General features: G+C 36.4%; 1 long non-coding RNA gene across 2 annotated transcripts in view; it reads right to left on the reverse strand.

The window, feature by feature from the left end:
* The window catches only part of LOC120494113 (uncharacterized), a 79,092-nt gene extending 55,891 nt beyond the window's left edge, over positions 1 to 23,201 (reverse strand). Inside the window, exons 1-4 of one of the 2 annotated variants that reach the window (XR_016169556.1) lie at positions 22,860 to 23,201; positions 21,103 to 21,297; positions 19,351 to 19,531; positions 13,402 to 13,554 (exon numbers count right to left, since the gene is read on the reverse strand). This is a non-coding gene — a long non-coding RNA (uncharacterized LOC120494113). The remainder of the gene's footprint in view (positions 1 to 13,401; positions 13,555 to 19,350; positions 19,532 to 21,102; positions 21,298 to 22,859) is intronic. The other variant, XR_016169555.1, reaches the window with a different exon arrangement.
* Between the last annotated feature and the right edge of the window lie 7 nt (positions 23,202 to 23,208).

A 23,208-nucleotide genomic window follows, 5' to 3' on the forward strand; every position in this document is an offset into this window, starting at 1 on the left:
ATAACATGCATTGGAAAAAGGACTTTTATGCATTATAGAGGCTGGTCACGCCTCACTTTCACATTTGAACATAATTTGAAGCATAGCCAGAGTGAATCACCGTTCCTAAAATTCTTAATGAAACTGAATTTTGTAGCACAAAGTTGACAAAACACAGACAATCCATATAGAGTAGTGTTGGACAAAATTCTGAATTTAATAGTCTTTTTGCATAAAGCCTTTTGCTTTATGCGAATGAATTTGACATGAATGGGCCACAAAACAAAGATTTCAACAGTCCCACAACCACAGATTTCCAGTAGTCCAACAAAAGCAAATAAATATAGACTTCTAAATTTGAATATGACAATTTTATTTTAAACCAATCAACACGGCAATTACTATAATTAGGGATGCACGATATATCGGCCAGCATATCGGTATCGGCCGATATATGTTTGTTTTTAATGTTGTCGTTATCGGCCTGGTAAGAAAATGTGGCCGATATATTAAAACCGATAAATAATGTATTATTCCCTTCGCTGAGACACTTGTTGAGAACTGTTTATGTTTTTGAATTTCTTGAAATATGATTGAAATCTCTTCAAAAAAATTAAAATCTGGTTCGGGACAACATGAGCAACGCAAATCTGTCATATCGGCTATACAACACTATAATGAGAACATCATTATAATTGTGTGCTTGGGACGTGGATTTAATTGTGAGACTTTTGTTTTTGTAATCAGGCTCTCAAAATTAGATACAAATTTTGATTTAAGTTTATCGGCCGATATATCGGTTATCGGCTTTCAAATATAAAGAATTATCGGTTATCGTATCGGACAAAATTTTCATATCAGTGCATCCCTAAATATAACATGAAGATAAATATAAATATGACATAGCAAAACATTTAAATTTTGTTGTGTGTTGTGTATATGATATTTATGGGTAATTCATCCTGGAAAAAAATTATTGTAAAACTGGAACAACCTTGAATTAAAAAGGCCAAAATACAGTTGGCATTATGAAAAAAACAAAAAAGCTTCTCGAACCAAGTTAATAGTTTGGATACGTCGTATTGACCAGGTAATACTGCCACATTTGATATTGATTACTCATTTAGACACACAAATAGGCTCAGACAGCACGCGCAACATGAAAAGGACACAGTCAGCACAAGAGGGGTAATTAGTAAACTGGATCAGACAGTGACAGTTATGCCAGTGGACTCGATTCATTCACCCTCTCAGGGTCAGTGCGACAAGACAACACAGCGGACAGAATAAACAACAGCCTCATGTGGCCAGAAAAAAGGTATAGTCTTCAAACAATGGCATTCTATGAGCATTTTAAACTTGTATTCTACATGCATCTTAAAGGAGATTGTGTCCTAAATTCTACATAATGTGTGTACCTAATGTGTGTTGAATCTGTGATATTCTAGAAAGTACTGTTAGTCATTTCCAATGGTAATTTCTTGCTTGAAATTATATCAAAAGTGGAAAGCGTTGGTCAGAAACGTACATTCACACACAAACTGACCATCAACCTCAACTTCCAGTTGCCATCTTTATTTTCTAGCTCAACTGTCACAGAATGGAAATGATTAATGGATATAAAAGGCAGTGAATGTTACGTATATGCTGCCTTCAAATAAACACACCCTGCTATCCTAGGCTAGCTTAATGTAACAACTAGTAAGTTGTTCAGAGGTTGATTTCCCTAAAAAATAACGCTTAGACTCTTTCAAAACCTTGACAATCTCAAACAATGACGCGAGTTTGAGGGCAGGACTATCTGTTCGTCGGGCCGAATGTACCATGCATGGAGTGTTTGGGAAACCTATTTGAAAACAATCATTATTTTTGAAATTAGGTGGTGATAGTTGTGCAGAAATTACACTTTGAATTAGACTTTGAGGCCTACTTAACAAGAGTGAACAATTGTGATTCCGAATTAGAAGAAAAAAAAAAGGTTTCGCATTTTGATTTTTAAAAAAAAAAGTTGATTAGATAAAAGTATCTCAGGAGATAGGAACTGAAGCTTACATTGGATTTGGACGTGCCTTGATGCATTTCTACCTTGGAATGCTTCTATGGAGCAAATTATGTGCTAAAACCTCACACACACACACACACACACACACACAAAAGGTGTTTTACTCACACCCAATGATTCACAAACAAACTCAGTGTCACAAACTAATGCATATTGTTCTGCAAATATCAAACAAATACAGCATGTTTTACATATACATAGAAACGTATTTCTTCAATGACAAAAATATCCTCCAAGTACAAACTAAAATCTTTCAAGTACAAAAAAATTACTATTTTTTTTACTATTTAACTAAATTACTATAAAATTACATAATAAACACCTCGTTATGGGGTGATTTTAATGTAGAATCTATCCCAATTTGAGCTAGAACACATTATTTTTTAATTATTTAAATAAAAATATTGGTTCAACATTCTGAACTGAGAACAAAATTGGGATGTAATTTTGATCCTAAATGTAGAATTAATTTAAGTGCAAACTTAGCGATGACTCATCAATCATTTGCACACAGGTTTTACATACATACACAGTGAATGAAACATACTCTATCATGATTCTGTAAAAAAACATTTAAAAAAATACTTTTCCAGCTGTAATACATCCTTACAGCAGTCTGCAGTGTTCTGCTAAATGCCTCACACTGGCAAAACACTCCCCAAATGCTTATTTCAGCATTTAATAATTAGCTTAGATATCATGTGCTCTTCCCTCATCATTCAAAACATCATTAGTGAGGTGAAGAGAAGAGAAGAGTCCCCTTGGGAGACATGGTGAGCTCCTGAGAAAAAATTTATTAGCAAAGAGCCCAGGGATTAGATAATGATCTGCCAAAAAGAAAGTTCGCCACTGAGGAAATATCCCACATGTACACGCCAGCAATTAATGCTCAACACCTTACAGAGATACGGTTCTAGTTCTAATCGTCTCATTCATTTCTTGCGGATCTTTTTTCATTATGAAGCGTGTGCTTCTGAATCTGTTCAGCTGCAGCCCATGATGAAACCCAGAGGGCATCATAAATGAGCATCAGATGAGCCTATCAGGCCGATTTTACATCTGTTACACTATTGATAGTTGCTAGAGGGGAAAACAAACATGTCAGGAGGACTGAGAGGGTTGCAGTGTGAACCGATCAAAGAATCACTTTTCAGTGGACTTGTTGTCAGTGGTGATGGAGCTCATTGGCCGCGTTACCACAGCATCAGAATACGGTTGTTAGTCCTTTGTTTGAGTCCTTAATACTTTATATACCTTAAAGTGATAGTTCACTTTGAAATTATTTTTTGGTATGTTTTAGCTTACCTCGAGGGCATCCAAGATGTAGGTGTCTTTGTTTCTGCAGTATTTTCAATTTTGATATTTTTAGGTCAAACCGTTCTTGTCTGTCAGTCATATAATGGAGGTCTATGGTCACCACCTCAAAGAGCATGCACAGAGAAGTCCAAATTAAACATGATGACTCGTAAATGGCCTAAGACACACGAAACGAGCGCTTTGTGTGAGAAAACGAACAGTATTTGTAAGGTGGTGACCATAGACCTGCATTTTATGACTGACAGACAAGAACGGTTTGAAAATATCAAAATTGAAACTACTGCAGAAACAAAGACACCTACATCTTGGATGACCTTGAGGTAAGCTAAAGCATACCAAAAATTAATTTCAAAGTGAACGAACATAACTTCTGTTTTTCTCCAACTCCAATAATCTCATGTTATTAGTATCTGTAGAGGTGGGCACATTGATCTTGATTTGAGTAATTTTATTTTACAATAATGATATTTCACAATATAAGCTTTCCTGAAGCACAGCATGGCAATGTCACGTGAGCGTAACAGCGATAGTCCAAAATCTCTACCGGTTGACAAATTTCTACCGGTTCATCGTGTCTACTGGTATATTGCCCACCCCTGAGTATTCGTATATGTTAAGTGCACAAATTTAAGTATGTAAATATAACCTACAATGAATACACGTATGCATTCTAGTTTGGTTATATGGTCAAACATACAAAAGGGACGTAATCTAAATGACAGAATCCAAAATATAAAAGAATTTTACTATATATCTTATTATTATATCTATATTTTATTATAAAAATATAGATAGCCTATAGATATATAAATATAGATATTTCAATCATGACAACTCTCAGAATAGTTTTAGCATGTCATTGAATTAGAGATGCACCGATTACAATTTTCTAAGCCGATTCTGATTTCCGATTTTCATTGAGTTTGACCTGTCGATTCCGATTTTATTTTTCTAACCACTTTTTTATTTTCAATAACACAAATATTTATTTTCTATATATTTATTTTTATAAAACACCTTATACTTTTACCAAGTTTAAATGGGTACATTTCCTTTTTTGACATAGCCTACTCCAGTTGTTGTTAAAACACAGACATGCAAATTCTGTGCATTTTGGGCACTCATTGATTCAATTTGTTTGCTTTGAACCAAATGACTCGTAAAAAGATTTGTTCATTTTGATGAAAGAGTTCGAACAGGAGAGTCACGAACGTGCGTCACAGAACAGAGCAAGGCGAGCATTTGAGCTTATAAAACTTAAACTTTGTTATTTATTTATTTAATGAGCGATCGTTTCCCTAGATAAGACCCTTATTCATCGTCTGGAATCGTTTAAAACCCTTTGAACAGTTTGCAGTTTGTACTGAAATTGTCTTTTGGACTTTGAACCGTTTGGTTCCCATTGAAGTCCATTATATGGAGAAAATCCTGGAATGTTTTCATCAAAAACCTTAATTTCTTTTCGACTGAATAGAAGAAAGAACGACATGGACATCTTGCATGCCATGGTGGTGAGTAAATTATCAGCAAAAGTTTTTTCTTAATGTTTTTTTTTTTAATGTATTTGGTCTTGGTGGACTATATTTGCTATGCTGCTGCTGAAAGAGCATGTACACATAAATAGGCATACATAAATCCTGTAGCAGATCTAGGCAGGTGGAGCTGGGGGAGGTCGAGGGTCTCAGAGGAACTCTGATAGCCTAAAGCAAACACTGAACCAGACTATTTAAATCTCATTGGCTGCAGCATCAGCAGAGACCAATCAGCTTGAATGATCTGATTGCTTTGAGATTGCACGTAAGGAACCTATCAGTCCGCGCCCTCTAGAGTTTCACGACTGAGCTAGATATTTTAGAGATTAAATTATTAACTTATTATTCAGTAAAAATGTATGCTTGGCCTATTAAAAATCCTTTAAAACAAGTTAAATGTGGCATCAGAAATGACATTAGTAGCCTACATCTCTATAATTATTCATAAAACTCATTGAGGATATCCTGCGGTTTAAAATTCACATTTGAGGTATGACCGTGTGCCGTAAAGTCTCTTACTTTGTAAATAAATCGATCACTGCTATTCTAAAAACCCATTAGAGTCTCCCAAGAGAAGCCGAGGCAAATTAGCTTTCCGGTTTGGCCTACAAGTTGACGTCATGACTGAACATTTTAAAACTCTGCAGCTATTGTACTGCGGAAAGATATAATGCGTCATTCCCATTCACAGACTAGGAGAGAAAGGAGGTTGACTATTAAACTAACATTAATCTCTATTGATTTCCCCCAAGCGTTTTAATTACTTCAGTCCTTACTGTTTTTACTTTCAGAAACCTGCTGCTAATGAGCCACATTTGTCTGAGCTGTAAGATATGGCGCGACTCTTCAAAGCAAAATTATTGATTGTAAAGGAAAGAGATGAAAGACCTGAACTTCACAGTGCCAGAATAGTAACATTTCAAATGGACAGGCACATTAAAAATTAATAGTAATAGAAGTTAATTAACTTTTGCACATTTTATTAGCCTCATGCAGTGTACTCATATGGAACATCATATATCTCTGCGTACACGGTTTATATATTTTGCGTTCAGCTCTGAATTTCTGACAACAACAACAAACTACTTCAAAGCGTTTAGTTCTGCGAGATGTCAGCGGACGAGTGAATCAATGGATTTTACCTCTGAAATCACTGACAGTGTGAAATGAAGTCTACATTCTCAAGTCTCTTTTATCTCACTTTAAGAAAATGTGCTGCATGATGCTCCTTTTCCCTCCTGACACAGAACAAGAGACGGAGAGCAAAGCAAATCAGAAAAGATCAGTCCGTGAAACAGTCCAACCAATGTTTCTTATCATCGTCTCCCCTCAAGTGTTTGTCAAACAAATGCGCCAAACACAGGCGGGCCACTGGATCGGACAGACATCGTCTGAGGGTCAAAGCAATGTCGGAAAATCTGAAGTGGCAGTTGGAGTCAGTCAGACGCTGTTATCTCACTCCTCATCGCGGCGGCAAGGCCCATCAGATGCATTACTGGAGCAGAAACATTTCCGCTAATTTCACATGGCATGAATACGCAAACTTAATACACATCACATCTTACATTAGCTCTATTTTTAACCTGACGAAAAAGAAAAATATCCCATTTTCACAAATGTGTGCCTGTAGGGAGATCAAATCAAAAATGACATCTCTACAATTGTTTCTCCTAGACAGCAGTGACATCAAATTGACAGAATACGCAGACTACCCATATTTCATCTGCTGAGAACTGACCCTAATAATAATAATAATAATCTCATCTCTTCTAGAGATTCAGATATCAATAAGGGCATTCTAACACCAAAGTTCATGTTTTGATACATTTTATACTTTCAGAAAGTTTTGGTTTGGTTTCACACTGTAATAATGCGAGCGCACTAAAACAACTTTACGTGATATACGTGCGTCCTGTCGTCATCATCTATGTGGGATGCGTCTCGACACTGATTGGTTTAGTAAATAGAGTAGACGTGCGTCTGACGTCAGCATGTTTTCAATTCGGCGGATAAATTTGACAACATGCATATCGTTGCAACTATATTGTTATTTTTATGGCATAATTACCTGCGAACCAACTATACACAAGGCTAGTTCAAATTCGCCAAATGAACATCCTCATCGTGCGAACATTGTATCGTCGGCAACCGGAAAGGAGGAGAAGACTGCAAGTTGACTTCTTATTGTCATCAGACCATACTTCAATTAAAAACCTCGTCTCCTCATCTCCCCATGTGCTACAAGGCTCATTTTTCAAGGCAAGGCCTTCCTGTAAAGCCAAGTTCACACTACATGATTTTAAGCCCGATTTATGCCTGATTTGCAAATCGTTGAGTCGCCGACAGGTCAGGGTGTTATCGCGTGCAAATCGCGGGGGATTAGCGGACGATGAACGCTTGCCAATCTGTTAGTATGAAAGAGCCAACAACGCAGCGAAAACGCTCGCAGACGCCTCTCAGACGCGTCGCCGAGCCCAGAAAAATATCTAGCCTGCTAGATATCCAGAGCAGTCGTGCGACTCAAACTCAGTGATGTCATGAGTACAGCCAATCATAGCAACTCTTTTTTTGCTTTTTTTTCCTCAGACCAGATCGTCGCGCAAGCACTAGTTTCTGTCTGACGTCCATATTCACGTGTTGTGTTCTCTTCTTCGCTGGGTATTGGCACAATATTGATTTATTTATTGCGTGTTTTTTTCATGACAAAACGTGGTTTGTAGACAAGATAGAATCGTTGGGTGACAGAGTTGTTGTCAACTTGTTATTTATTTGATTATTTTCAGGATTTAGACCGTAACATAGTACTGAGACAGCTCTCATTGAGTCACAAATGATTTGCTCTTATCATCCGATCGTGGTTGTATCTCTATGCAGTGCGTTGTCAACTCGTGTAGTGAGTTACCTCTTGTTGTGGATCAATCACGTTGTGTTGTGTGGTGTGAACAGTTAACAACTTGAACACTCCAGATTTCACTGAGAGCAAGTCATGTAGTGTGAACCGCACAGTTCAGCCCGACGTTTTAAAATCATGTAGTGTGAACAAGGCTTAAAAGGTCTGAAAGTCCGAACCATACTTAGGGTGCTTTCACACCTGCCTTATTTAGTTCAGTTAAATCGCACTAGAGTTCATTTTCCCCCATGATGTGGTTCATTTGGCCAGGTGTGAAGGCACTCGGGTGCGCACCAAAAACGGACCAAACAGGCGTACCGGTACGTTTTCAAACGAACTCTGGAGCGGTTCGTTTGTGGTGAGAACGTGATCCGACCTCGAACAGACCCAACTGCCAAATAACTGCGCATTTTTGGACTAAACAAGCTGCCGTAGTGAAACAAAATGATTGTTTTTATAGCCAATAGCGCTCCCTTTAAGCCATGACTGACTTACCGCGTTTTACACTCTCACTAAAACACCCATCATAAACACTGAAGTTGTCCGCACTGTACAGTGAATCTCTTATTTATATCGCGTCTATACTTTGTTGTTTATGAGGTGATTTGTGAAAGGATAAAGCTTGTGCTGATTCTGAACATACATTGTGAGTGAATTTTCCGCATGTCAGTCGGATTTTGCTCGTTCCTCTTCACGCGTGTTAATTCCGACCAATCAAAGTGCAGTTATGGAAATATGTTCAAGACATTTCTGGCCAACGAGTAATGTGGATGTTGTCACGTGACTATATTTTGGTTCGTTTCATCAACTGATTCGGGCCAGAGGAATCAGTGTGGTGTGAAAACGAACCAAAACCCCTGAAAAATGCTACAAAGCATAATTTTTCACCCTTGGTCCGGACCAAATGAACCGAACTACAGATGTGAAAGCACCCATAAAAGCTTTCAGACCATAAACGAACCAAACTTTTTTTTCAGTTTGATCTGGACCGAGACCTCTTTTCGCCGGACCAAATTTCATCTGTTTGGTCCGGGGGAGGTTTCACACTTATAATTTTGATTGGGACCAAACTGAAAAGTCAGAAAGTCTGGACCAAACAAGGTAGGTGTGAAAGGTGTGAAACTCTGCAATCGAACGCCTTAATATGAACTCTAATTGTAATAATATGAACTCGAACGCCTTAATATGAATTCTCATCCGATTCTTCCAAGAGCTATCAACACTTTTTTTTTAGTTAATATCAACATTCATTTATGGTTTACAGCTACAGTTCAGGATTTGCCTTCCACTATATAGACAAAAGTATGTGAACACCCCTTCCATTTAACAAAGAATTCTTTGTATTGTGCTTCAGTTTAATTAGGTTTTAAAAAGGAGGAAATAAGCTTTTCCATTCTTTGTCAGGTCCATACAAACAGCAGTAACATGGTCACATGACAAAAAGGCATTGATATTGCATAGCAGTAGTTCAGTTTCGTTAGAACACAATAGCGCTTTCAAGAGGCCCCTACTCTAATCTGAATGTTCTTTGCTCTAATAATGACGAAATAAGCCAAAAAGCTACTGAAAACATACAGCAATCTGCAACAAAATACACCAAATAAATATATAAAGAAATAAGCGTCTGATGTTTCAGCATCCTTTGCACTTCAAAAGCTATCCATTTGTGACTCCAGGCCCAATAACTCTCCAGACAGCTTGCTTCTATGGATAATAAAAGGATTGTGGAAACAACTCTAAGTGGTAATTTCAACTCATTTGTTTTTCAATCTGGATAGTTTTGTGTTTGCATGTTCCATGTTCTTTTATCACCGCAAATAACAGAATATGGTGTAATGAACACATTTTTTGGGGGGTTGGGGGCAGGAATAATGGTGATATATATACAGCAATATATATATATATATATATATATATATATATATATATATATATATCAACTTCACAGCTCTGTGCTCTTCTATTGATTATCAGGCTCACAGTTTGAGTAAGCCAGTGAAGCATCTACAATTCTACATGTTATGAAAACCAATCATTTGAGCAAATACAGTTGAATTTTTCATAAAAAGCATTATTCTTTGACTGATTTACAAAACCCAAAAGCAAACAGCCTACTTTGACTATATTTATCACATATTGTAGCAGCGCAACAGCCCGAAACATATGCGAGCACGCAGATGTCAACTTTCTCTGCCAGATTTCCTACAAACCGTTGATTCACCATGACGGCGGTTGAACTGAAAGAGATAACCATAAAATCACAAAACATAAGTTTCATTAAAATTGATTAATTTAAGTAAATTGAAGAAAAAAAAGCATTTATTGGAGAAAAAAAGTTTGTTGACTATTTTTCACCCATACGTATATCTGCTAAACGTTTACCTTTTTTACAACACTCTCAGAGGAAATGGCCTAAAAGCTCACAGCTACGGACTAAAAGAAACAGCATTACTCTGGCTGTGTAAATAATGGTGTGCTACACCCAGAACTACAAAGAAACAACATTTGAGGGCACCCAGCCCACCTTCACAATATTGGTTTTGTTAAATATGAAAGGGCTGGAAATAAAATTGAAGTCATTATCCTCAAACAGTGTAAGCACCGGATTCTTGCGCGATCGTCATAACTCTCTTTCAAGCCATTTTCATACCTCTTTGGCTATTACACTAAAAGCACAATGAATAAAGCCGTTTGTGTGAACACAAAATCAGGAGCCAATGTGCAGATTTCTGCGAGATCTGCTATTAGTGTCATTTATTTAAGTGTTTTGCTCATTCATCACAGTGTTTCAGGCATGTTGAAGGTTCTCAGATTTCTCTGATTTTATATGTTGTCCTCTCTTTGGAAGTTGATAAGCCTATTTATGTTGCTAATCATAGTTATATTGAGAGTTGCAATTCATTTTATGCACTTAACATTGATTTCTCCCTGCTTTATGCGCCTTCACAACAGACCTTTTACATGGTCACAATCCACAATTGAACCACTGTAATAGACATAAATAAAATGGAAATGTGACAGTGTAAATCACGTACTAATACAAACAGCCACATAGACAAACTCACGATTACCCCGCCTAACATGGCCTCTAAGTATGAAAAACCACAGAATCATTTTGCGGTCGGTCACTGATTTAAAAATGTGGCAATGGCCTTTCCCATTCCACTGGCACAACAAGTGAATGTGAAAATACATCTTAATTCTTACCCAATTAGCCATTAGCAAACGGCCATGAACCGACAGAGCCATGTTAAAACACTCCGAATGATATGTGCTTGGCATAGAAGTCACGTTAGTCAGTTTCTCTTTTCAGACATTTTTGAAAAGAGACACTTTTCTCTCGCACCGACCATACAAGGAGATCTGTTCTGTCTCTTCTTCATAAATAATTAACACACAAGTGTTTAATGCTTCAAGCAGAAAGAAATCAATGAGACATTAGTCCTTTTAATCTTTAAGTGAAATGTGTTCTATCTAAAACTCGAGAGGATAATTATCAGAGGAGCTGACGGATGAATACATACTTTTTGATGAGTGATGTGAATACATTTTTTATAGTGCATACCATATTCACGCATACTATTTCGTTATCATAACCGTAACCCTATAAAGGTCTGTTTCTATATCTTTTTAACTGTTTTTTCAAAGTTTTCAAATCCACATAGTCAGCTAGAACCTAATAATTAGGTTAATATAACTGCATTAATAGTATAAATATAATATATACACTCTAAACAATGCTGGGTTGTTGGGTCAAATTTGGACAAACACAAATGTTGGGTTAAACATTTTAAACCAACTTCAGCTTTCACTTTCAACTGTAAATTTTATTAATTACAGTACATTTTTAACCCAACATTTGGGTTTGTCCATATTTTACCCAAATTTGGGTTGAAACAACCGAGCATCTTTTAGAGTGTTGGAAATACTAAAATAAAAATACTGAAAAAATAAATACATGGATATAGAGATCATTTCAAAATAAATATTACTTTGGTTTGAGAGATTGAGGTCGGTTTAGCATTTTGTTTTTGTTCTAAAATATTATTCATTATTTCCTCTAAAAAATGCTAGGTTGATTCAACCCAAATTTGGGTCAAAAATGGACAAACCCAAATGTTGGGTTAAAAGTGTAATTAAAAGAATTACAGTTGAAATCGAAAGTTGAATTTGGGTTAAAATTACATTTTTAACCCAACATTTGGGTTTGCCCATAATTGACCCAAATTTGGGTTGAAACAACCCAGTATTTTTTAGAGTGCAGCATTAATTCAACTTTAAATTACATTCATTTTAATTAATTCTTAAAAATTACAACCAAATCATTGCCATTGTGAAAATCATGAAACTATAATTAATGTTTACGCGTAAAAAAGAGCATATTTTTAAAAAGGGGTTTAAAGAAATATTTCTTTTTAAAACAGATGCATATAATTTTTTTGAAACTTACAGAGATCACTGCAGAACAGCGATGACTCCCTAATGGCTTGATCTACATCAATTGATCTACTGAAAATACCATTTTAAAATGAACTGAAGCCCACAGTCTTCAAGTCCTCTGAAGTCCAAAGCAGACATGATAACAATGGATTTTCTTTAACCCAGATTATTGCGTCTTGATTTTTTATATACTGATGTGATGTTACACAGATGGACATTTGAAATCCAGGTAGTAGCAGATCTGGCCCAATCGTATCAAAATTCCTGGCACTGATCCAGGTGTCAGTTGAGACTGGGGTCAGGATGAATTACTGTAGAGATGCGCTTGCCCTGGTCTGGGCACCTGAAATTAAATCAAACTGATGGTGGTAAGACACAGCTACATCTCCCTAGATACAACAGGACCACATCTGAACCACCGTCACATGTCATGCCAGATTTATAGCTGTACAAAATCTACCCAGAATGAACACCATATCAGCCGGGCTCAATGGGCCAGTCCAGATGCCATATAAAACATCAATTCTCAAAGTAACCACACACTCCACCATAAACCACAACTGTTAAATGGATAGTTCACCCAAAAATGAAAATTAGCCCATGATTCACTCACCCCGAAGCCATCCTAGGTGTATATGACATTCTTCGTTCCGGCGAATACAATCAGAGTTATATAAAAAAAATTGTATGTAGCCCCGCCCCTTTTTCAGCACTTCCGGTCTGTATTTTCACAGCGATCTTGCATAGGTATGAATGAACTACTCGTAAAAAATTTCCCGGTTGACATCTGTTAAGACATCTGCTTTACAATGCTTAACTCTACAATAAGTAAATCCACTTCACCAGCTAATTACTCCTCGACAGCGATGCCATAGAAACATACAGATTTCTCATTTGTTTCTGTTTATATCTTTTAAAAGAATTTCTAAAGCAGATGCTTAAATGAACATGTGAAAAAAAAACAAGTCTCCTGGGCTGTGAAAGAACAACCTCTGAGCAAGAAAACCTTCCTCTGGGTTTGTATGAATCTACAGAGTGTACTTGTGTAACAAAAATGTTGCATAACTGAACGACCGTGAACCAGTTTTTACTGTGAAGACACGATGCACCTCAGAAGAAGCTCTGATAAAATTAAAAGTCCTAAATGAAAAGCATGCCATTGGGTGCTTATCATTTCTTACTTGTGCATCCTCGCTTGCTTTCCTTTCGTCTTAGCTCCACCTTCATGTACCATGATTGTTCCTCGCTCCTCATCCCTGGGCTCCTTGCGGTGCAATTAGACAATTGAGATGCCCTTCAAGATGGCTGAGTTTGATCGGATTCCGGGTCATGGGCTGGAGGACAAAGGAAATGAGGAAGCATCAATATGAGTACTGAGAAGCACCCATTGAGTCCTTGTGACTTCTATATCTGATCTATGTAGTAAAGCACTCTTGAAAGTAAACAGAACGGGATATTATGGATTGTTCCATTCCTGGAAGCTGATTAGACAATACAGTATCCATGCTTTTATAGTCACGACAGAAGTGGCACGACAGCATATTAGCGCAGCATTTGTGGCATAATGTTGTTTACCAAAAAATAATTAATCCAGATTCTTACCTCATTTTATTTAGCTCTGTAATGCCTGAGATTTGAAATTAATAGTCAGAAAAATCTATGTTTTGAAATGGAACAGTTTACTGAACCTATAGACAAAATATGGGGGGGAAATTACTGTTTTGTTTTTGTTTTGCATCACTTCATTACTTGAAGTGAAACCCTGTATCCTTCAGGTGAGTAAATGTTCATCTTAAAGGAGTAGTTCACTTTTAAAAAAACTTTTGCTGATAATTTCACCGAACGAAATGACTCGAAAAAAGATTTGTTCATTTTAATGAACGAGTTCGAACAGGAGAGAACAGAACAGAGCAAGGCGAGTATTTGTGCTTATAAAACGTAAAAATTTTTATTTATTTTTTAAATGAGTGATTGTTTCGCTAGATAAGACCCTTGTTCATCGTCTGGTATCGTTGAAAGCTGCACTGAAACTCTCATTTGGACCTTGAACCGTTTGGTTCCCAATGAAGTCCATTATATGGAGAAAATCCTGGAATGTTTTCATAAAAAACCTTCATTTCTTTTCGACTGAAGAAAGAAAGATGTGGACATCTTAGATGACATGGGGGTGAGTAAATTATCAGCAAAAGTTTTTTTTAAAAGTGAACTACTCCTAATAAACAAACAAACAAACATGTTTGTTGGATTTAGTCAGATTAGTATGTTAACCCTGTTAGCGTTTATCAGGGATTGTTTTCATCCGACTGAACAGTGTCTGTTGGTCCAGTGTGACAAAATCATAAATCCGACAGCCAACTTCCTTGTTGGCGTTTGTCTGTGTGGTGTGAATTGGCCTTTAAACAGAGTATATTAATCGTGGCATCTCAAAGTATGTGTCTGCTCCCTCTATTTGCAGCTTATGTGAAAAATCCAAATAACAAATAAGTAAAAAACATTTGCCTGTGGTTATTTAGAATACATGTAGCCCAGCCATGCAACATCGAGGCAGCCTTCGTTCAAGCTCAATTTAGCCGCCTAAGGTGTTGATAACCTCAGAAACTCTGTGCCTACTCTACCCGGATCTCAGCCTGGGGAGGGTGGGCATCACTGAACCGCCTGTCGTTAATCATGGTTGACATCGGTGGGCATACGTAGCTTCCTGCTGTCCGCACGGAGGACGGAGAGAAAGCGACACACCGGCTGACACCAGGAGACAGGTGCGCCGGTGAGGCACAGAGTCATCGCAGCAGACAGCGACAAGAGACCGCTTAATGGAAGAGAGCGTTCATGCAACACTTCGCTTCCTCCGCCACAATAATCAGGGAGAAAGAGGGATAAAATGAGAATGAGTTTGAGAACTCTCATGGATTACTTGCCAACGTTTGGTACGACAAGCCAGAAGCCTCCCTCGGTGCACCCACCGCAGCCACTCCATCACAGGCTGCCAACAGCTCTCACACCAATAATAAGCTTTCATATTGGTATACGGACGCCCCTGCTGGCCCCCGTCGTGTGTGCATAAGCAGTTGGTGACACTTTACTGATTGATTCTGGAGGGGCTAAAAACATGCGTATTGCTCATGCTTATGGCGAGATATTTTTCAAATATTAAACTCTTGCTATTGCTTTTCTAACAGGGCCACATATGAACCACTGTTACCAGTTTAATAGCTGGAAAAAATCTACCCAGAATGCAATTCATATCAGCCGGTGTTCTGTCGATTTTTGCTGCCTTGTCGAAAAATGCTACCGTAGCGCGAATTGATCACAGAATGCCGATTAAAGTCGTATGAAATACAATTCTAATACAATTCTAAGTTATGAGTAGCTACTGTATACTGTAGACTACTGTTTTTATTTTTAAAATGTTGTGAAAAGTAAAAATTATCATAAAATATTCATCTTTGACTTGTCAAAGTACACCTTTTCTTATAGTAACTGAAACTTTTAATTATTCCTTTTCAGCTGGCTGACCGTACAAATATTCATATGGTAGTAAGCATTTTTTAAAGGGAAATTATACATTATAACAGGAAAATGTACCTTCGACAATAAATCATGAAAAAGATAAACATCACTGTAAAAAAATATTTTCTTTTTTCTTTTGTCAAATCAACTTAAATTATTTATTTAGTTCAGATAACTTATTATTTTAAGTTTCTGATGATTAAATCATTCTCTTTCATTGTATTAACTCATGTTTTCCAGTTCAATCAACTTAACAACCAGGTTACTTCATTTTAAGTTAAACCAACAATATTTTTTTACAGTGAACCATATTTTTTTGACCATCTTCCCAAACTTGTAATGAGAAGCGCTTATAAACTGGTTCCTTGCAGTTTTCTGCCAAAATAAAACCTTGATGGTTTAGCATTTGAAAACCAAGCAATTATGACATATAACAATTATGGAAAAAATATCATTTTTATTTTATTTTATAGTGAAACATTATAATAATATCGTTTATATTTTTTATTTAGCAAAAATAAGAACAAGGATAATAAAAAAATGATAATTATTTATATATAATCACATTTATGCATTTGGCAAATCACATAATGTTTGGCCAAATTGCGCAAATATCAAAATTTTTATCAGAAATACACTAATGTGGACTAGTAAGCAACTGGCCAAAACCCTAGAGACCAGCTAGCAACACCTTAGTACCACCCAAAAAAAAAAGGATCCACAAAGCAACATCCTGGCTATCATCTACAACAGCTTTGACACTTTTGTTATATAAACTAGATGAGATCGAGACGAGATTTTTAGCCGCTTTGTTCCTATTAAATTTCAAAGGCATCTGAAACAACAGAGAGAGACGTCACATTTAGAAACATCTCTGTAGCAAAGACTAGCACAAATTCAATATACATCAATGGACTTGGATGGAACAACAATGGAACAAATTGGATTTATATCAAATAAGACTTTCAAGAGAGAGGACCTGAATAGATCTCATTGGCATTTCATAGCTTTTCCAGCATTTAGTGGCACATGTCATGAAGGAAAACCAAATTCGGTTCTGCAGTGTTTCTATACCTGAAGAAATGCTGAAGGACAGCTTGTCACGCAGGATGGTGGTACTGTAAAATGTTGTGATCCAACCAGATTTACTTCTACTTCTCCAAGGTGGAAAGAAAGAAAAGCTTTATAAAAGTCAAACCTGTCTGTCTGACTACGTCATGCTGTCACCAACTCTGCCCTCAAGATGGGAGGGTTACTATGGCAACTGCCTGGGTTAATAACCCCTCCACAACAGTGTGTCCAAGCCCCACATTTTAAAACATAATATATAATTTTATCCAAGAGAAACGGGAATGGTTTGTCATAATGGCATGACAAATACAGGCTCTTGAAAGCTGAAATATCAAAGCAATTGCTGTCAAATCTTAAAAATGTTCATACTTGCGTCAGTAGGAGGGAGCACATCTCAGTTGCTAACAATGATTTCAAATGGAGACATTTTCTGGTTTTGATTTGCAAGTCCCTTTTTAGACTTTCCAAGATACCAAACTAAAGTCTGCAATCAGTAAAGTTCAGCAGTAATGACGTATTCTTGTAGGCCAACCCGGAAGTTAGCATCTCGACAAAAACCAAAAAAAAAAGATTTTTCCTGACATTTGGATTATTGCAGTGAAGATAACAAAAGCGTTTTGATCATAGTGATAGTTTTCACAAATGAACACAACTTTCATGAATTTTGAAGCGTAAATACAATCGATGGAAGTAAAAAGCTAAAAGTAGGCTCCCTGCATCTCAATCACACTCTCTTGAGCAGGTACTCGTTTTGAATAAGTATTTACTTCGTGACCACTAAAAAAGTACATTCATACATATATACTTATTTTGTCACATATTATTTTTCACCTAGGAAATGTGCATTTTAACATGGTGAATGTAGTGCGTATGATACACACAGAATTATATAATTACTAATTCAAAATAAGTTAAAAAAATATATATTTTCATGATTTGTAATCACAACATTTCTTCTTTTGTCAAATCAACTTAGATCATTTATGTAGATAACATAATATTTTGAGTTTCAGCTGATTAAGTCAATCTCTTTCATTGTATTAACTCAATTTTTCCATTTCAATGGACTTAAAATTAAGCCAACCAAGTTACTTATTTTTCTTAAGTTAAACTAACGATATTTTTACAGTGTACGTTTTCAATACGAACGCAAATATTTCTTTAAATTTCTTTAAAATCTAAAAAAAAAAATGATGCAATCCAATATTACAGCTCTTTACTCTTACTATACGTTAAAACATGTCTAATTCGTGTCTCTTTATATTTTTTCAAGATAATTCATACTGAGAAAAAAAAACCTGAGAAACAAATAATATCTCCAATAGGCACTTCCCACAAATAACGTATTTTACTATGTAAAGTATCTGTTTCTTCTCGTGAGATTGATTGTTTTAAATATTTTTTATATCTAGGCCATATTATACTAATATACATAAAACACTTATTTTATACTTATTGCAACAAAAACACAAAAACGATGGGTTTTAAACTATACTTAAAATGCTTGCTAGAAAGAAAATAGCTCAAAAGATATTTCATTTTGCATCCTGAGGTTGGAGAACAACATTTTGTGAAAGTCTAGCTCCATCACTTAAAATCATTTGATAAAAAAGACAAACATTACTTTATTTTCAGGCGCTCCATGCCCTATTTTGTACTCTGTTCGTGGAAAGTGCCAACAAGCCTCCTGAGCTTTGAAAAAAAACTTGATAAAATCATCCCTTGGGAAAGGTTTATTTGAAGCAACCCAAAAAAACGGGAAATATGTTTAACTTTATTTATTATTAAAGGGGAGTTAATACATTTCAGAGAAACATTGTTTTTCTTTCAGAGACGTCCCTTAACTTTAGCCCATGGGGAGCTGATGGGGACAGGTTTTATCGTTTACTATGACTGCAGGCAACATTTTAACCCAGCATTTGAGAGCATACAAGCAAAGCTGAAGGCTGGCCCCGGGAGATTGTAAGGATAAAGCGTCTATTAGACTTACCCCAGAGGATCATGGGTCAGATGCAGGTATACAGTGTATTCTAGCTTTTAATGGAGACCGAGCTATAGAGCTTTATGTCAATGCAAACCGTCTCTAATAGAGGTGTAGAACAGCACTTTATACACTCACGTCATCAACGTAGACCTTACTCTATTTTCCAGTTTGGGCTTGATGTGAAGATTTTAATTAAATCTTTTCATTGTATCTAGCTGCTGAATGACCCCTGTATATCTGCATTTTCCTATTTAAATTACACTGTGACCAGAGAGAAAGGAGAAAATTAACATGTCGGTTAAGCTAAATCATTTTAAAGCACATTTATAGAATCGAGATAATGCTGACGCTGAAATACATGGTATGCTTTATAAAGTCGAATCTGAGGTATACTTTCATTCCACGACAGGCTGTATCAATTGAAATCGATTGTGATATCAGGGCTTACGACCTTGGCTAAATTGTAAGTGTCAGTAGGAATCAAAATTCTATTATTTTCCAAACAAACACAGATAAAGCTGTATAAAAATTCCAAAGCCTGGTCTCTGAAAGCGCTTGTTTGCTGTACCTGATTGAGGCCGCTCTCGGCAGCCTCGTTCCTGTCCTGTGGGACACGCTCAATTTTCCGCAGGCTTATCTCGCCAAGGTGGCCAATTTAGGAGCCTTTTGCCGCTTGGCTTTTTGAGATACGGCCCCATATTACAAACCCAGGTGGAGACAGTTGCATTTGTTGAGACGCTTTCTGGGTTCTGGGGATACAGTGAAAAGCAAGAATTAAAAAAAAAAAAAAAAATGATGGCCTTGTAGCGTGATGCTTCAGAGTAAACAGTACGTTTAAAGGAATAGTTCAGCCAAATATTTGTCAGCATTTACTCACGCTTTGTATGAACAGAAAATCTTTTAAAGGTGCTATATGTAACTTTTCTTCTAAAATGAATCCTTTTTTAATTGCCTGTGTGTGAAGGGGTTGTAATCACACATTACAGTGATCCACTTGTCGGGTTTTGCTATTTCTATGTGAAGTCTCCGGGTCGGATTTTCGGTGAAATCCATCGGATGTGACGTGCATGTGCGTCTGATAACACCAAAAAACTCCTGTCTCCAGCACAACCAAGGGGGTAATCCAACGACCGGAAGTTGAAGCCTCGCGGGAGCCAGTGGTGGAGGAAGTACTGAATCTCAGTACTTAAGTAAAAGTACAAATACCCAGATACATATTTACTTTAGTAAAAGTAGAAGTAACACAGTGACAACCATACTTAAGTAAAAAGTAAAAAGTACTTTATTTTAAATGTACTTTAAGTATTAAAAGTAAAAGTACTTGCATAACAATTTATCATCTTAATGTCTATTTTCTAATGATTAATAAAACATTTAATTCTAACTCATTCAACCTAATAGCCTACTCCTATAATGATGTTCAATAATGATGGAAAAAAAATGTCACCATTTCTGAAACAAGCTTGCAATTAGGCAATATCATGCTTATCCTTACTATATTTTAATAACTATGTTTGGCAGTAAACGTGATTCATTTATGGTGTAATTCTGAACCTCTTGGCTTGCCATAATCCTAACCAAACCAAACATATATTACACACGGTGTGTTTCCTATGCACGTAAAAACAAATTTTCGCGTATGAGTTGCATGATAAACACACTGCGTGTGAGACGCATTTAGTGTGACCGGGTTGATATACTGTATCTATGGCAACCAAACGTCACTGGTGAGACAAACGTGCAATGAACGGACGGTCAGATTACGTTTTGGCAGGGGAAAAACTGATCAGAAAATGTAACGAAAATGTAACAGAAGTTGTAGAAATGTAGTGGAGTAGAAAGTATAATAATTGCTGCAAAATGTAACGAAGTAAAAGTAAAAAGTAGGCACTATTTATTGTACTTAAGTAAAGTAAAGATACGTGAAAAATGTACTTAAGTAAAGTAACGAAGTATTTGTACTTCGTTACATTCCACCACTGGCGGGAGCTGCCATCTTGTAGCAGAACTTCACTTGCGTTAGCATTTCCATTGACTCCCATTCATTTTGGCGTCACTTTGACAGCGAATAACTTTACATCTGAGGCATTTGAAGACCCCATTTGTCCTTTATTTATTTCTAAAGAAAAACGAAAAATGTATAAAATGATCCATTACCTTGTAGTTTATGTTATGGCCCCATAGAAGCAGTTTTTTTTTGTAAAAGTAGGCTAACGTTTGCATCATAACCAAGGGACTCTATGTTGCACAGTAGAGAGATTACCGTATGGACAGGAGTAGAAGCTCGATGACAAAATGACAAAATAATTAATCAGAATACCTAGGAAAAGTTTCTCCTGCTCCAAGCTCATGGACAGCTCCTATTCACACTCTCCGCCTCTGCATGTTTTGGAAGGGAATGATTCAGATTTCTCATGCCACAGCCACTAGAAGACAGACGGGTTGCTCTCGTCACATCTACGTCGTCAAGCTCTGTTTGAGTCGGTTTGAGTCTGTGCGTCAGGGACGGATGTGCCTGAAAAAAAAAAAATCGCTAAAAATGGGCTTCACTTGTCTCAATGGAGTTCCATTGAGATGGCTCTGTCCACATTTCTTATACTGTCTATGAGCACAACACACACTCCAACACAAACCCCACATAAATATAAATAAAATGTATCTGCTGAAGCTCGTCAGGCCAAAATGAATTGGATCGACTTGCGAAAACACGATCAACATCGGCAGAGCGTTTGAATTATGGAGAGACCTCCGCTATTTTTATTGTGATAAACTACAAGTTTTCAGATATGCTGAAATAATGGAAATAAACTGTAATGAAATAGCAAAGTAAACTACAACATATATGAGACATGAAATGAACACAAAAGACTGTTCCAGAATAACAAAAAGTAGGTGCTTTAGGATGTAATTTTTATTTTATGTGCTAGATCTAACGTCACTCATCCCACTACTATCATATTGTCTTGCTGTTATTGTTCAGTCTGGTTCACTACAAGATCCACAACACTCGCACTTATATTTATCCATACAAATTACATTAACACTTATTAGTATGGTATGAACACAGTGAAATGCTAAAGCTGATGTATATTAGACATCGCTCAAGAGTGCTGAACTCCTAAAAAAAAAAAATCTGAAAATGTTCATGTTCTAACTGTATTGATTGCTTAGGGCTCACTGGCTAGACCTGGGCAAATGCCTGTGCACACTTGTTAAACACTGCCATCTACAGGAATGAACGCGCAATTACAAAAGTACACAAACACCGTGGCAAAAAATACCTCAAAAAAGTAGCACGGTAATAGTGTGCTTTTGGACATGTACAATTGTATAATATTATGGTATTATTTACTAATAAACAGATACCATACACTTCACTTATAAAACGTATCATGATACAGCCGTATTCCAAAAAATGTTTTCAAATATTTCCTAAGGAATTTAATGAGAAACAACTGAGCTAACTGAAGTCCCCTGGTTGGTGTCCTATTTTTTTAAAGCACAATTTCCATTTTTCTTTTCTTGTGAAACTGATTAGATAACTTCAAATAAAATAATATAATACAAAGTAGGTTGACTTACATTAACTTAAATTAATCAATTAATTAAATATTTTAGACTAAGTATTAAGCTTACTTCATTTATTAAAAAATACATTATATAGGCCTATTTCAAATTATATTTTGTTTGACCTCATGAAGCTGACGAACAACATTACATGTTAGTCTACAAAATTATCACTGGAATACCATATAAATAATACCATGGTATAAGAATTTCCATACACGAAAGCAATATCATCTTATTTTACAGTCAACACACCATCATAGCCCTAAAAACATACCACACGTTACAAAAAGAAATGCTAATTGTTATTAAATAATATACACATAATATAGTATACAATAATATACTTGTTATAAACACAAGATACAATAAATAATCAAGAAAATTATAATAAAATGCATGATGATGCAGCTTTGACAACAACGCATGACAAAGGCCTCAAGTTCAAATCCAAGCCAAACCAGCAGCAAACATGTCATTTGGAGAGGGTATATGTTGTGATTTGATTACCTTGACCAGCTATGTGCAGTACTTTTATCATCCATCCCCACATTTTCTAGCTTATAGCAGGTGTAGGACTCGACTTTCGATACACACTGCGAAGTTTCGTTCCGAATCTGTACTAGTTCGGAGCTTGCAAGTCACGTGATTTCAGCAGAGTACAAAAATAGAGTTTTCAGCAAACTTTGTTAATATTTTCACAGCCTTAGGGTTAATACAGAAAATTACAATAATATTTCATTGATTCTAATTGGTCTAACTTGTACCCCTGCCAAATAACCCACAATAATATACATCTATAAAAGAACACAAGTGGTTTAACCGATTCAGAGCTCAAGTTCCATTACTAGTTTTGACA

Source organism: Pimephales promelas, chromosome 8 (assembly GCF_988280905.1).
Source record: "Pimephales promelas chromosome 8, fPimPro1.hap1.1, whole genome shotgun sequence".
NCBI lineage: Eukaryota > Metazoa > Chordata > Actinopteri > Cypriniformes > Leuciscidae > Pimephales > Pimephales promelas.